This window comes from Plectropomus leopardus, chromosome 16 (genome assembly GCF_026936395.1).
Source record: "Plectropomus leopardus strain MGB_pleo_1.0 chromosome 16, ASM2693639v1, whole genome shotgun sequence".
NCBI classification, from domain to species: domain Eukaryota; kingdom Metazoa; phylum Chordata; class Actinopteri; order Perciformes; family Serranidae; genus Plectropomus; species Plectropomus leopardus.
The window spans coordinates 11,515,014-11,527,707 of record NC_142191.1 but is presented as its reverse complement, the minus strand read 5'-3'; the positions used below and the strand labels follow the sequence as shown (position 1 = coordinate 11,527,707).

Sequence of the window (12,694 nt, the reverse complement as noted above, 5' to 3'; positions counted from 1 at the left end):
TGCTTAGGTGGAGACGGACGGTAATTAGTGGCTGCGTGTCACTGCATCTTGCTGGTTAAGGAGCTGAAATTAGCATGTAGCTGGAGGTGATAAATAGCCGTGACTAGGCCTACTCCAGAGTCAACCTGAAGAGCAACAAAATTAAACTGAAGATCAACACGCATAACCGATAAAAAAATGAACTTATTGACATCCTTCCCGGCAACAACAGGAAATGCCTTGTTATGTTAGCACCACCAGCTTTGCTGACACACAAAGCTAACAGAGCTGGTTTACTGTGCTAAATTGGGTTTTCTGCTCAAAATTAAGCCACTTATTCACAGGAGAAACCTGGGTGAGCTCAGATTTTTTTTATAGCAATACTGTTGGGTTGGGACTGTGTTAGTGGTGGTATTCGCCGAATGAGTGTTGCCACTAGCAAGCTCCCACGCACAGAGGTAAGAACAAAATCACCTGGTATGCTTGTGTCATGAATCCGATTTTGCGGCCGCGCTTATTTTATACGCAAAGTAAGAGTGTTTTCTACGCACATATTAGTGAATGGGGCCCAATGTTTCCATAACAACGTTGATGGGTCTGGATGGCGTTACTAGCAGTAATCACCAAAGAGATGCTGCCATGAGCGAGCTTCCACCAGACCCTGGTGGTTAGTAGCGCAATAAGCTGAAGAGCAGCGACATTAACCCACAGACCGATGTGCAGGACTGATAAACCATGTAACTGTAGGCATCCCTGCCAGCAATAACAGGAAAAGTCATGTCATTTAAAATGCAGTTATTCACTTCTCCAAAAATCACACTCTCCTATCAACTCACCTGTCACCCCTCACTCCAGCCAGCTGACAAAGAATCACATGTGTCGTCAGGTCTCTGTTGTTCACCAAAACACTGCAGTCTTCCCTCCACTCCGTCTCTGTTTGTCTTGGTGCTTTTTGACAGTGTGAAGCACTAATGGAACAAAAAAAGAAAGAGGGAGGGGAAAAAGTCGTTACATGATAGCGACTGGATGTACAGTTAGACCAAATTTTCCTCAAAGTCAGGAGAACAATTCTGAATCCCTGTACAATTGTAGTCAGAGCCTTTAGACGATATTTAGGTGACATTTTTGTAAGTAATATTGTTTGATTGACTTGATCACGATTGGTATTAAATACTCAACATGTAGACGGACCCTTTTAAATCTCAAGAAAAGCTCCAGCTTTTCATTTACTACATGTATTAAATAATCAAATGTAATATATCAGTAAGAACACTTAGCTCCAAATTAGGAGATGATGCATTTACCCACTGGTCCTCCTGTCTGCCATGTTGAAATGCCATTTAAAATGTTCTCATAATGTTTTGGTTCCATACGAACATAATTTTTCTTACTTGAATCTCACCAGTCCCACCTGTTTCCTGCAGGCGCATGCCGAGGCCTTTTTTTCTACCAGAGTAATAAATTAAACTTCTCTTTCTCTGGGATTTTCGCTTAACAGCTTTCCCAGGCAAAAAGCAATTACTCTTATATTCAGTGCATATTAATGTGCAGACATCTCGTTATTTTCTTATTGTTCATAAAATGGTTAGTATAAATCACAAACTTATTTTACATTTAGTGCCGCTTTCATGACAATCTTTATTTCATCAGGAAGACCACTTTAATGGACCGTTTCACCTTTGGAAAAATGCTGAAGAGCATCTGGACCAAAGTAAATGTATTATTTCTTAACTTAATAAAATTTGAAACCGAACTGATGGTTTCTTACAAAATTAAACCCATTGCATGTTTACTCATGATATACTAACATACAAACTGCAAACTTATTGACCGATTTTCAAAGTGCAGAATTGATTGCTTATGTTAGACACATTAACCTTGTTAAAAGGATAATATACGTATTTTCCAACCTGGTCCCTACTTTCCAATGTTTTTGTGTCTAAGTGACTAATGGGAGCAACAATTTCTGATAGTGGTCCAGTATTGAGCGAGAGCAGTGCAGCTTCCTGCAGCAAAACAGGCTGCAATGTAACATGGGCCATTATGCACCATCAATGTTTGCCCACTAAGAGTGCTTGTTTTTTGCTACTGACAGGCTCAGATTGGTATTATAAGTGTCTTGCATTATTAAAAGGATCCCTACATAGGTTAATCTTTTTTGTTTAACCAGAAATCACCAGCCAGTTCGACCAGACTCCATGTAAATAAAAAGTTTTAGTGTGTATACAGCCAGCATACTTTTCCTTCTAACTGGGTGACTTAAGGGGTTGTTTCACTCAAACCAGACTGTTGGAACAGTGAAAAGATGAACCAAGATGGGTTTTGTGAGTTTTATTTTGTTCTGTTGACTTTGAATAAAGTGTGTTTTACAACAATAAAATTACTGCTTCTTTAAATGGAGTCTATTGGGCTTGGGAATAGTGATTTCAGGGCTGACTGTAGTGAAACAAAATATGGATCTTACTCTAACTAAAATGTTTATCCCTAGGGACCCTTTCAATAATGCTGTCAGACACTTAATATTCTGAGCCTGTCAGTGGTAAGAACAAGCACTTTCAGGGGACATAAATTCAAGGCAAACATGCCAAAAAAAATGGTTACATTGCAGCCTTTTGTTGTGGCTGCAACCTGCAGTCCTCCCCTTCCAGAAGCTGGAACAATTTCAAAAATTGTTGTTGTTCTCATTAGTCACTTGGACAGAAAAAACATTGGAAAACAGACGCCTGGTTAAAAAGTAGCAAACTTACCCTTTCATGAAAGGGAGAAACAACCTGGTCCTGTCTAACCCAACACCAGATGTTGCTTTTATTAATGGCTTATTAATAATCTATATAGCATTACTAAATGTTTTATTAAAAATAAATAAATCCAGTAAAAGCCTTTACTGAGGGTGGCTGGTAGCATGCATTTTTATGTCATCTTCTCCACTGCACTGGCGAGCAGTCGCACAGATTTGGGAGGGCGCTGATTTGAGCTAATATGGACTGACAAGTAGCCAGAGAGAATTCCCTTTCTGTGTGTGCCCGTTATTGTTCCCTGTCACAACCAATCAGAGATGAACCATGATGGAAACACAAAGACCAGAGGGCATGACGAGGTCTACAAACAGGGGTCGGGGCTTTAATGGCTTTGCAGACAGCCCTGTACTAACAAACACACATTGCCGGTAAAGAGCAGCCGTGCCACATGCATGATTGACTTTGAACTTTTGGTAAAAGCCAGAAAGTCATGCCACTTACTAACTTTTAAGTCCACCATTTGTCCCTGTTACAAATGCTCAGTAATAAAACCCAGCAAGGCTCTCACAAGTTTCACATAACATGGTCTGCAACTACAATGTTTACTTCTTCAAGTCAGTAAATACAACGAAAACTGGGTTTTTACTCTTTGTAAAAGTAAATAATACAACTGATTCTCCCAGAGCATCTTTTCCCATATTGCTGTAATGGAAGCAGGCTGAGGGGTTTGCTATGGCAAGGCTTTTCTAACAGAGGCACTAGCTCGGCCTGGTTCTTTGTACTCGTGCAAAGAGTCATTTTGGCTCACATAGCAGCTAGCCACATTGTTCTGTAAAACACCACAAAGGCCGTGAAACGCTCACAGTGCTCAGAGTGGTTGTCTTAATATTCATTAGAGAAGAGCAGTGTTGTTTGTGACATTTTCGTATAGACATGAAATAACCTTCCATGAATCATATTACTTGTAAAATGTACAAGGAGTGCAAATCCAGCCTTCCTGAGACAGTTTGGACACCCTCATCTGGGCAAAATAATAATCATAATAATATTTGCAGTCTAAATGTGAATACCTTGTGTCACTTGTTCACATATTTCTTTCAGCAGAAGAAAACATTGTTATAAAATCAAAATAAAAAAATGTTATATAAATTAATGAGATGTGGAGTTTCTCTGTCTTCCAAGTCTTAATTTCAGTGGCACCTAATAGCTCGACGTGGTTCCCATAGACTACACGTTGACGAGGGCCAACTGTGCATGAAAACCCCACCGCAACTAGGACTACAGATGCTCACGGATGGCTCAACAATGACTGACCACCGACAGCTTGGTCCGTCTCCTCTGCTGACTGTGTCCCAGACAAACACAAATCTGGTTTTAACAGATGACATCTCATCACCCCAATTCTGGCCTCCCTCCTTTGGTTCCATGTTCATTTTAGAATTGATTTTAGATTTTACTGATCACTTTTAAAGCTTGTTTGGGTCTGGCCCAAAGCTATATAGCAGAAATGCTGACCCCGTATGAGCCAGTTTACGGCCTTAGATCCTCACGTGGGGCCCTTCTGGATGTCCCAAAGTCGCAGATTAGATCTAAAGGTGACCGTACTTTTGCCATCAGGGCCCCCTCGGCTTTGGAACAACCTGCCCGAGGAGATAAGGCTGGCAGAATCAGTGACCTCTTTTAAATCACATTTTTATAGACTTGCTTTTATGTGATGTCATGTATTTTAATTCATCTCTTTTAACTTATTTTGTTTTGTTTGTATTTTAATTTATCTTTTAAATTATTATTTTATTCTGTCTCGATTAATTCTATTATTAATGCTATTATTTCTGTGTTTACACCTTTTATTCTTTGTAAATTATATTTAGTCTTATGAGTACGGGTTGTTATTGATATTTCTGTTTTGTAACTGTTTCTCATTTAATTCTACTTTAATTTTTGTCTGGCTGTAATTTGGCATTATTGCTTGGCTCTTATTGTAAGGACTCTGTAAGAAAGCACATGATACTCTGTTTTTAAGGGTGCGATATCAATAAAGTTATTATTATTATTATTATTGTTATCAAGCAACAGCACATTAGCACCATTTGCATTCTTACCTTCACAATAAAAGCCCTAGACAGATACGCTGCATCACTGCTTACCAAAGGAAACACATGCTGAGGCTGCAGTGATGAGCTGTTCAATATATTTAAATAACTATGTTTCGGATTTTGCTCTGGCCTCGTCTTTAAGGTCGCATTCAACATAATACATAATTATCTCAATAAAATGTACTGAAATAAATGTATATGTGAAATAAAAAACAAATTAAAAAATGTATGTTAATTTCAGACACTGGTTCGAACCTACTCCGCTCCCCCCCGTTTGGTTCTGTCAAGGCGACACACTGAGCAACATGACAGGAGTGGTTGTTGAATCATTCATAAGTTGCACCAACTAAATGGATCCAAAAAGAAGCTCAGAGAGCAATTTCATCTCCTCCCACCTCTCTTTTTTCATTAGATTACATCTTTCTGCTGAGTCGGACTTTCACTTGCAGCAGAAGGACACTCAGGGATGGTTTGAAGATGCAGATAAGAACAATGTTTTCTCCTTCTGGGGGAAAGCTGACCACCTCAACCCCAAACCTGCAATAAACCTATTTCCAGCTCCCGGCTACTGGATGAGCGAGCTGTAATCTGATTGGAGTTCAGGGTCCGTTTCTGGGTTGGAGACTGACTTTCTCAGAACTTGTGCTCTTCCAAGACTTACCAATGATGAATTGCATGACACGTAAATGCACAGAGGTTTGGAAAACTGTGTCTGCTGCTATTCCCTGAGCAGATTAACAGATGTGGAGGGAGAGAAAAAATTGAGAGGGGGAAGTGAGAGACAGACAGAGGGAGAGTAAGTGTGTGTGTGAGTGTGTGTGTGTGTGTGTGTGTGAGAGAGAGAGAGAGAGAGAGAGAGTGAGAGAGAGAGAGAGAGAGAGAGAGAGTCCTCAAAAGGACTGTTGCTGCAATAAAATCATCAGGTCACATCAGAGCAGTTCTCAGGCCCCAGGGTGGAAAGAGTTGTGTAATTCAGCAATGAAGAGAACACACACACACACACACACACACACACACACACACACACACACACACACAAAGGCGCACATATATATATATACAAGTCAAGCCAGTGGCCATAGTTACTGGAAAAGAGTGAAGGGGTGAACAAATATGTAAACACGTATCAACTTCATAGACCTTTATAGCTAAACAAATGAATGGGAGGTCTGGATCAAACTACAGCATTATATTACAGCAGAGTGTGTGTTTCCGTGACAATATTCCAATAATAGAGGGATGGTGTGCGCGCGTGTGGGGAGAGAGAGAGGGAAAATAGAGACTGTGTGAGAAAGCCAGAGACAGAGACAGTGTGAGATTATAATTTGCACACTCTTTAAATCAGAATATGACATGTAAAATTTATTACTCTGGGAAGAAACCAGCCAAGTTCACAAATTTGAGTTACATAAAGGACTGCTGGTTTAGAGGTGCAGAGGTGAGAGATGCCAGAAAGGTAAAACTGTGGTATTTACAGTGAGACTATGTAACTTTTAGGCTCAAAACAAATTCTTCAGTTTTAGGAATAAAGAATCAAATCAAAATGTGTACGCAATAAAATTCAGCCTTGTTCAGTCAAAGGTGCTCATGCCTCATTCAGACCAACTTAAACCCTACAAAAAACCCCACAAAACCCCCCACCTATTTGAATACAGCCAATCAGTGGGGGTGCCAATGCAGCAATAACAAATAAACACCTAAGTCCACCAAAAATAGGTTGAACCCAGCTCAGTTTTTTTGCTACAAAGCAGTGTGATGTTATCTAATGATGCACTGCACTGGCCAGTCAAGTACATGCAAACGTACTTCCCTGGTGGATTAGCTTCCTAACATGAACCGTGTATCTCTACTGTTTACTTTTTTGGTGTCTGATACACCTTTCATGCGTTATTCTGTCTCTCAAACTGAATTACCTTTAATCAAGTTTTTTTGGTGGCTAATGTTAGCAAAATTTATACAATTATTTTGCAGTATTACCAGCACAACATTACTGCATTAGATCACTGATTAAATTACTTTTTTACCATTTGTGCTCCTGTTTTATTAACATTTATGATTATCCTATAATTGTCACTTGTGGCCCAACACTTCCTCAGACCTAGTCTTACTCCAAACCTGTTAAACAGGCCCCTGATGCTCAGGCAGTGGACCTTGGCATCAGATCCACACACCAAGGCCCCCCAAACGTCAGTATGAGATGCACCCGGTGCAGATATTTTGGACACTGCAACTAACTGCCAAAGGTTAAAGAGTGAGAAAGTCCACACAGAGTGTTTAGGTCAAACAAACTCCAGACTTTCACCCAGGAGACCATTGTTGATGTGAAACCAAAAGTGACCAAGTTACTTTGTACTATGCTTGTGCCGTGCTACATCAGGTATGTGTCTTATGTCACGTGAGGTTATTTTACAATAGTAGCAAAGGTAAACTTTTTTAAGCCAGACCATTATTTTTTTCTGAGACTAACATGTGCTCTTGTTGCCTAATCCTAAAGAAGTAAACCTAAAAAGTTTTTTTTACCTACATAGGAAGTTTATTTTTGAAAAGAGACTTTGATTATTTTTATAAGCATTTTACAATATTTCCTGTAAAAATCTGAACATCTGAAATTGATGCTGGAGGGGTACCCACAGCCTAATTTTTTAACACATAGGGCCACTAACAAAGCATCTGTATTTGACAAGTTGGCAGAGAGAATGTGTTGCTTTCCCTTAGAAATTACAGTTATTTAGTACTAATTGGCAACAGCAAAACAGTTTTTAATATGCTTTTATAATTTTATCTGCAAAACGATTAACAATATATTTAATTTCATTTTCCCCATAATACGAATACAATGCCTGCTTGCAATTTTTTACGGTTATATTAACGTGTTTAAGGCAAGAAAAGATTGTGATCTAGGTTCAATAACAAAAGAAGTCAAGTCTGACTAACAGGATGTGTACTTTTTCACTATTTAAAAGAAAACACCATCTTTTCCTGACCTTGTGCGGAGTGTTTTTGTGGCCTGAACCTAACCACATATGAACTGTGGACCCTGGCGTTTTGTAAGTTTAGTTGCATATACAGTAAATGTAATATCTGGGTTGAGTAACTGTTCAGCACAGTCTGTCTTTAAGTTTGATCTTTTATGACACTGCATAAAAAAATTCAACATTGTCCTTATCAATCTCTAAATAATAGCTTTATAAAGAATATCGGCTCTCACATCATGTGAGACACAGGAAGACACACACAGTCAAACCGCACAACATCCTGACAGTAAAACGATAAAAAGGGCTCCTTTGTTTAAGGAATCTGTGAAACACTGCCAGCAGTGAGGTTTAGGTTTCCTCTGGCTCATTTATTTTGTCTCTCTCTAAGCTGTAAACACCTTCTCCGTTTACATCAAGTTATAGGCCGCAATGCTTTACCTACTACTATATAAACCCTCCGAGAAACATGAGGACGGGGGATAAAGCCGGCCGGCTGTGTGGCATTTAAAGCATCCTGCGTGTGTGTTCAGCTGGGCTGGTGTGTTACTGCGCTTACACGTGCACACACACACAAAGGGGTCGTGAGAAAAAGAGAATCTTAAATCATGTGGACACCTGAGCGGTAATTCTTGTCCGATTACCCTCTAGGTAACGTTAACGCCGGCTTTCTCCCCGACCCTCATCCCAGAAGAACGAACCAGATTGATGAGGGAAGTCAGATCCTTAACAGCCTCTCGTACAGCTGCCTCCGCTCAAACAGGTAATGGAGACCGTGTCAGCAGGGCGCCTTTCTCCTGCACAAGCTCCAAAATGAGGACTTAAGTGGTTTTGGTAAGTTTATTATCTTTCTGCCTGTCTGGGCATACTGCATGTTCTCACAGTTACTGGGGATCAAACTGGAGAAAACAGCTCTGCAGTGGTTTCTCCACAGAGAAGAAGAGATTTATGCCACTTGGATGAAGGCTAAGGAACACAAAGCGTAAAGTCAATGAGCTGCAAGAGGCCTCTGCAGATGTAAGAAATGCTGAAAACAAAGGCTTTTTTGACCTCACTAGCAACCTTGCCTTAAAAAACCCTAGAAATAGCAACAAGCCAAACACAGGTACATTGTACTGTGTGTAGTTATGTGTCATTAAAATGGATTACACTTAATGCTGGTCTATAGAAAAGAAAGTCTGCAGGTGTTTCATATACTGTAGAGTTTGGAATATAACTGAACAAATGAAAACCAGGTATTTCCTTAAAAATCTTTAAACAGGTGTCTAAAGCAGAGGTTTAACCACCCACGCCTTTATAATAAAACTTAATATAATAAGCATAATATTCTCCAGCTGCTGTTGAGGTTATAGTAAAGACTTTTCCAGCCCAATTGTCATGGTCTGCATTTAAATTTGGATTGTATGCCTTCAGTTACATGGGTTATAAATCTGCAATGGTGTCTTCACAGGTCTTAGTAAAAAATAAAAATAAAATAAAAAAAATCAGACAGCTGCTGGTCGTCCAGAGGCCTTACTAAGAGAAAAAATGTTCCCATTGTACATGTCTGCAAACCATGGATACGTTAAATATGTACATTATTTTGTAACATTTTCTAACAACTCTGTGATGAAGGTATGGTTAGGTTTTAGGCGCAAAAACCACTTGGTTATGGTAAAGAAAAGATCATCTTTTGGCTTAAAACACCCACGTATGGTCACACAATAGCTGCTGGCAAAGCAGGAACAGGTCGGTGAGAATATATATATATTGCCGTGATGTGTTGGAGAAAAACAGGCAGGTTAAAGGGGCTCAAAATTACTAGAGAAATGCAACTGAGAAACGCAGCTGGGGAACACTGATGTGCTGGTATAAAAGCCACTGGGAAACACTGCAACCACACCCCTATCAAACACTTGAGTCCCCTTGTGTCTAAATGGTGCTGTATAAATAAACTCACCTTGTAGTTAGACTGTAGAAGTTGTTTCACCAATAAGGGATTTGGCCTTTAAACAAGGACTGGTGAACAATAAAAGATTGTTCAGGCATCAGTCTACCAGTAATGATGAGCCATCAAAATGCAAACAGAGTATCTTTGCTCTGGTACGGTTTGACAAAAGCAACAAACTCAAATGTGCGCTAAAGTTTCCCAAGTGAAGAAAAGTTTTTAATAATAACTAAACTGTTCAGCTTGTGGAGGAAGACAGAAGAGAAATTGCACTGTTGGACTTTTGTCCGTTAGCAACTTAACGCCAACATTACTCAACAAAAGTGGAAAAAGTCAAATTTGTACATCTCTAATAGCGCTGTAATTACTCTTCTATTAGTAACAAGATATTTCAGCCTCTGTGTTGCTGAGTAACCAGCAGAAGCAAAGACAGGCTGTTCGTCCACAAAGTCAATGAGAAACATGTTTGGTTTGTGCCTCCCCATTAATCTGCACGAGACCTCATGACTCCTCTGGCTGGCAGCGCTCCATAGGCGACAGGCTGTCTCACAATGTGTGTGCGTGTGTGTGTGTGTGTGTGTGTGTTTGAGAGAGTGCTGTAATATACAGCAGGCCTAAAATCCTCCATTTGTGCTTTTGTGAGTGTGTGTGAGTGTGTGTGTGTGTGTGTGTGTGTGTGTGTGTGTGTGTGTGTGTGTGTGTGTGTGAGCTCTATTAGTGTTTGGGCCTTTATACATAAAGGTTCAGTTTCATTTATAGGGCCCACATCCCAAAATGAGGCAGTCCACTTTGCTCCACTAAAATGTCTATTCTACATGTCAAAGGCTGCTTGTATTGGTAACATGCAAGTCTCAAAACACTAGTCTGAAATTAATTACAACACAGGCTTAGGAAAAACTAACATATACTTACCACTTCTGACCTCCACAGTCGGGGGAGCTAATTAAACCTACAGTAGCAGGAATTACTTACTTAATCTATTTAAAGTCAACACACTCACTCCAAATTTGCCAGTTTGACTCTTGGTCAATGGCCCTACATGTCAAACTATAACACAAGGTACTCCTCTAATGTCAGTTTTGGATGGTCAAGAATAGCGTGCCCATTTCTTCTTATTACATGCCTGGCATCTTTCCAAAATAAACTCCTGTGTTTACAGAAAATGTACCGTTTCTGTTACATGCATAAATTCTCTTTTCTGAAAAAATTTTAGTGTATAGGTTTACTGAGATTTTTGGGGTTACTTTGTTAGGTTGAGGCAACAGGACTCCTGGGTTAGGTTTAGATAAAAGATCATGGTCTGGGTTCAAACGTGACATATTCCATGTGGCATACTATTTTACGTAGTAAAAATAACTCAACGGTGACTTTTGGTTTCACACCAGTCTCCCAGATGAAAGTCCTGAGTGTGTTTGATCAAACCAGCCTCCCCCCTACCAATGTAAGTGGACTTAGTTGCTCTTTTTACTGAATTGGCTGACTTCTTCTTTGCTCCCGTAATATTTATTATGACCACTAGAGCTCGCTGTGTAGCATGTAAAATCAGCCTGTTTGGTATTTTCTTGGAGGACAGTCTCAGTTTACATCTTCTCACCAAATCAGTGAGCCTACTGGAGGTTTTTTATACGTCATGCTGTAGCAAAATCAGATAAAATCTCCAGTGTGCGAGTGATCCCTTGACTCGCTAATGTAGGATTCATAATCTGTAACTCACTATGATATTTAAACAAACATTGCATAGTTTTCAAGCCACATCCTGTCGTCACTGTAAACAAAAACTGATATGGGCAGTCCCCTCTCACATTCCCACTACATGCTCCAACACACCACAATAACATTTGGACTTGGCAGGCTGCGCTCAGTATACAGTCGCTGATGTCCTGATGGAAACGGCCTCACAGGGAGCCCAACTATAAGTGATTTTCTGTCTCATGAAGGTGTTTTCAGTGAAACGAATGCCTCTAAACAAACTGTTGCAGGTTCAGTTTCTCTGTTCTCTAACGCTTAGATAATCTAATTTGTCCAGATGGCCAAATCAGATCTGTAAACAAAATAAGATGTCTTCTTCCTCTGTCACTGTTGCTCACCCCTCCATCTGCAGACCCTAGTGCCGTTTCCCTTTGTATTCCCTTCCAAATGAAACAGCGGTTTCACTGTGGCTGTAAACGGAGCCGATCAGCTGTGTTCTGTTATGTTTGCAAGAAGGCAAATAACAAACATCCTTGTAGTCAAGCTGCCGGCCGTCCAACGGTCCACTTCCCCAGCCCAGTGACTAACATGTTTCTTTTATTACATGGATTAACATCTAAATGCAGTTTTATCTTTTCAGCACCGCAAACATAATCAGTGTAATGGGAAGCAGAAACCCACCCTGCGTTAAAAACAATCGATTTACTATTCAGATTTCCAAAGATGGAATAACAAATATCATTTCCACTTGAGAAGCTTTATTGAGTAATTCTGCTATCTTAATTAATTTCTCAAGTCAGTAATTTTATTTTTACGGCATTATGTTTTCACTTACTCTCTGGCATATTTAAATAGGATCCACTGAGCAGTGTTTTGCCAAATAAACACGGAAAACCTCCAAAGCATATTGATGAAAAAGTATTTCATCTCACAGTAACATCATGATCAGACTGATATACCATAGTAAAGATACATGAGGGGCCACGCTGCCATTTGTCCAGCTGCATGACATGTTTGTATCTTTCTGTCCCTTCACGCAGTAACGGTTGTTTGGCCTGTGTACCCAACAGAGACAAGAAATCACTGATACTTGTTGCTGCAATAAAGTCTCCCTTTAAACACGCTTGGTTGTGCAGAACTTCAACCTTAGTGAACCTGAACTTAGAGCTAGAGCTTGAATCCATGTTATAGTTAAAGGCACAAAAACAGTAGGTAGCTCCAAACAGATAACAGTCTCATGTTTTTCAGGTTTTCTTGTCTTGTCTCACTAGTTTTAAAGCTGTCTCGTCCCTG

General features: G+C 39.9%; 1 protein-coding gene across 1 annotated transcript in view; it reads right to left on the bottom strand.

The window, feature by feature from the left end:
• Window positions 1-12,694, bottom strand: part of LOC121955513 (steroid hormone receptor ERR2-like) — a 170,576-nt gene that overhangs the window by 119,514 nt on the left and 38,368 nt on the right. Inside the window, exon 2 of the mRNA XM_088089222.1 lies at window positions 816-947. The gene's annotated coding sequence lies outside the window, so the exon portion shown is untranslated. The remainder of the gene's footprint in view (window positions 1-815; window positions 948-12,694) is intronic.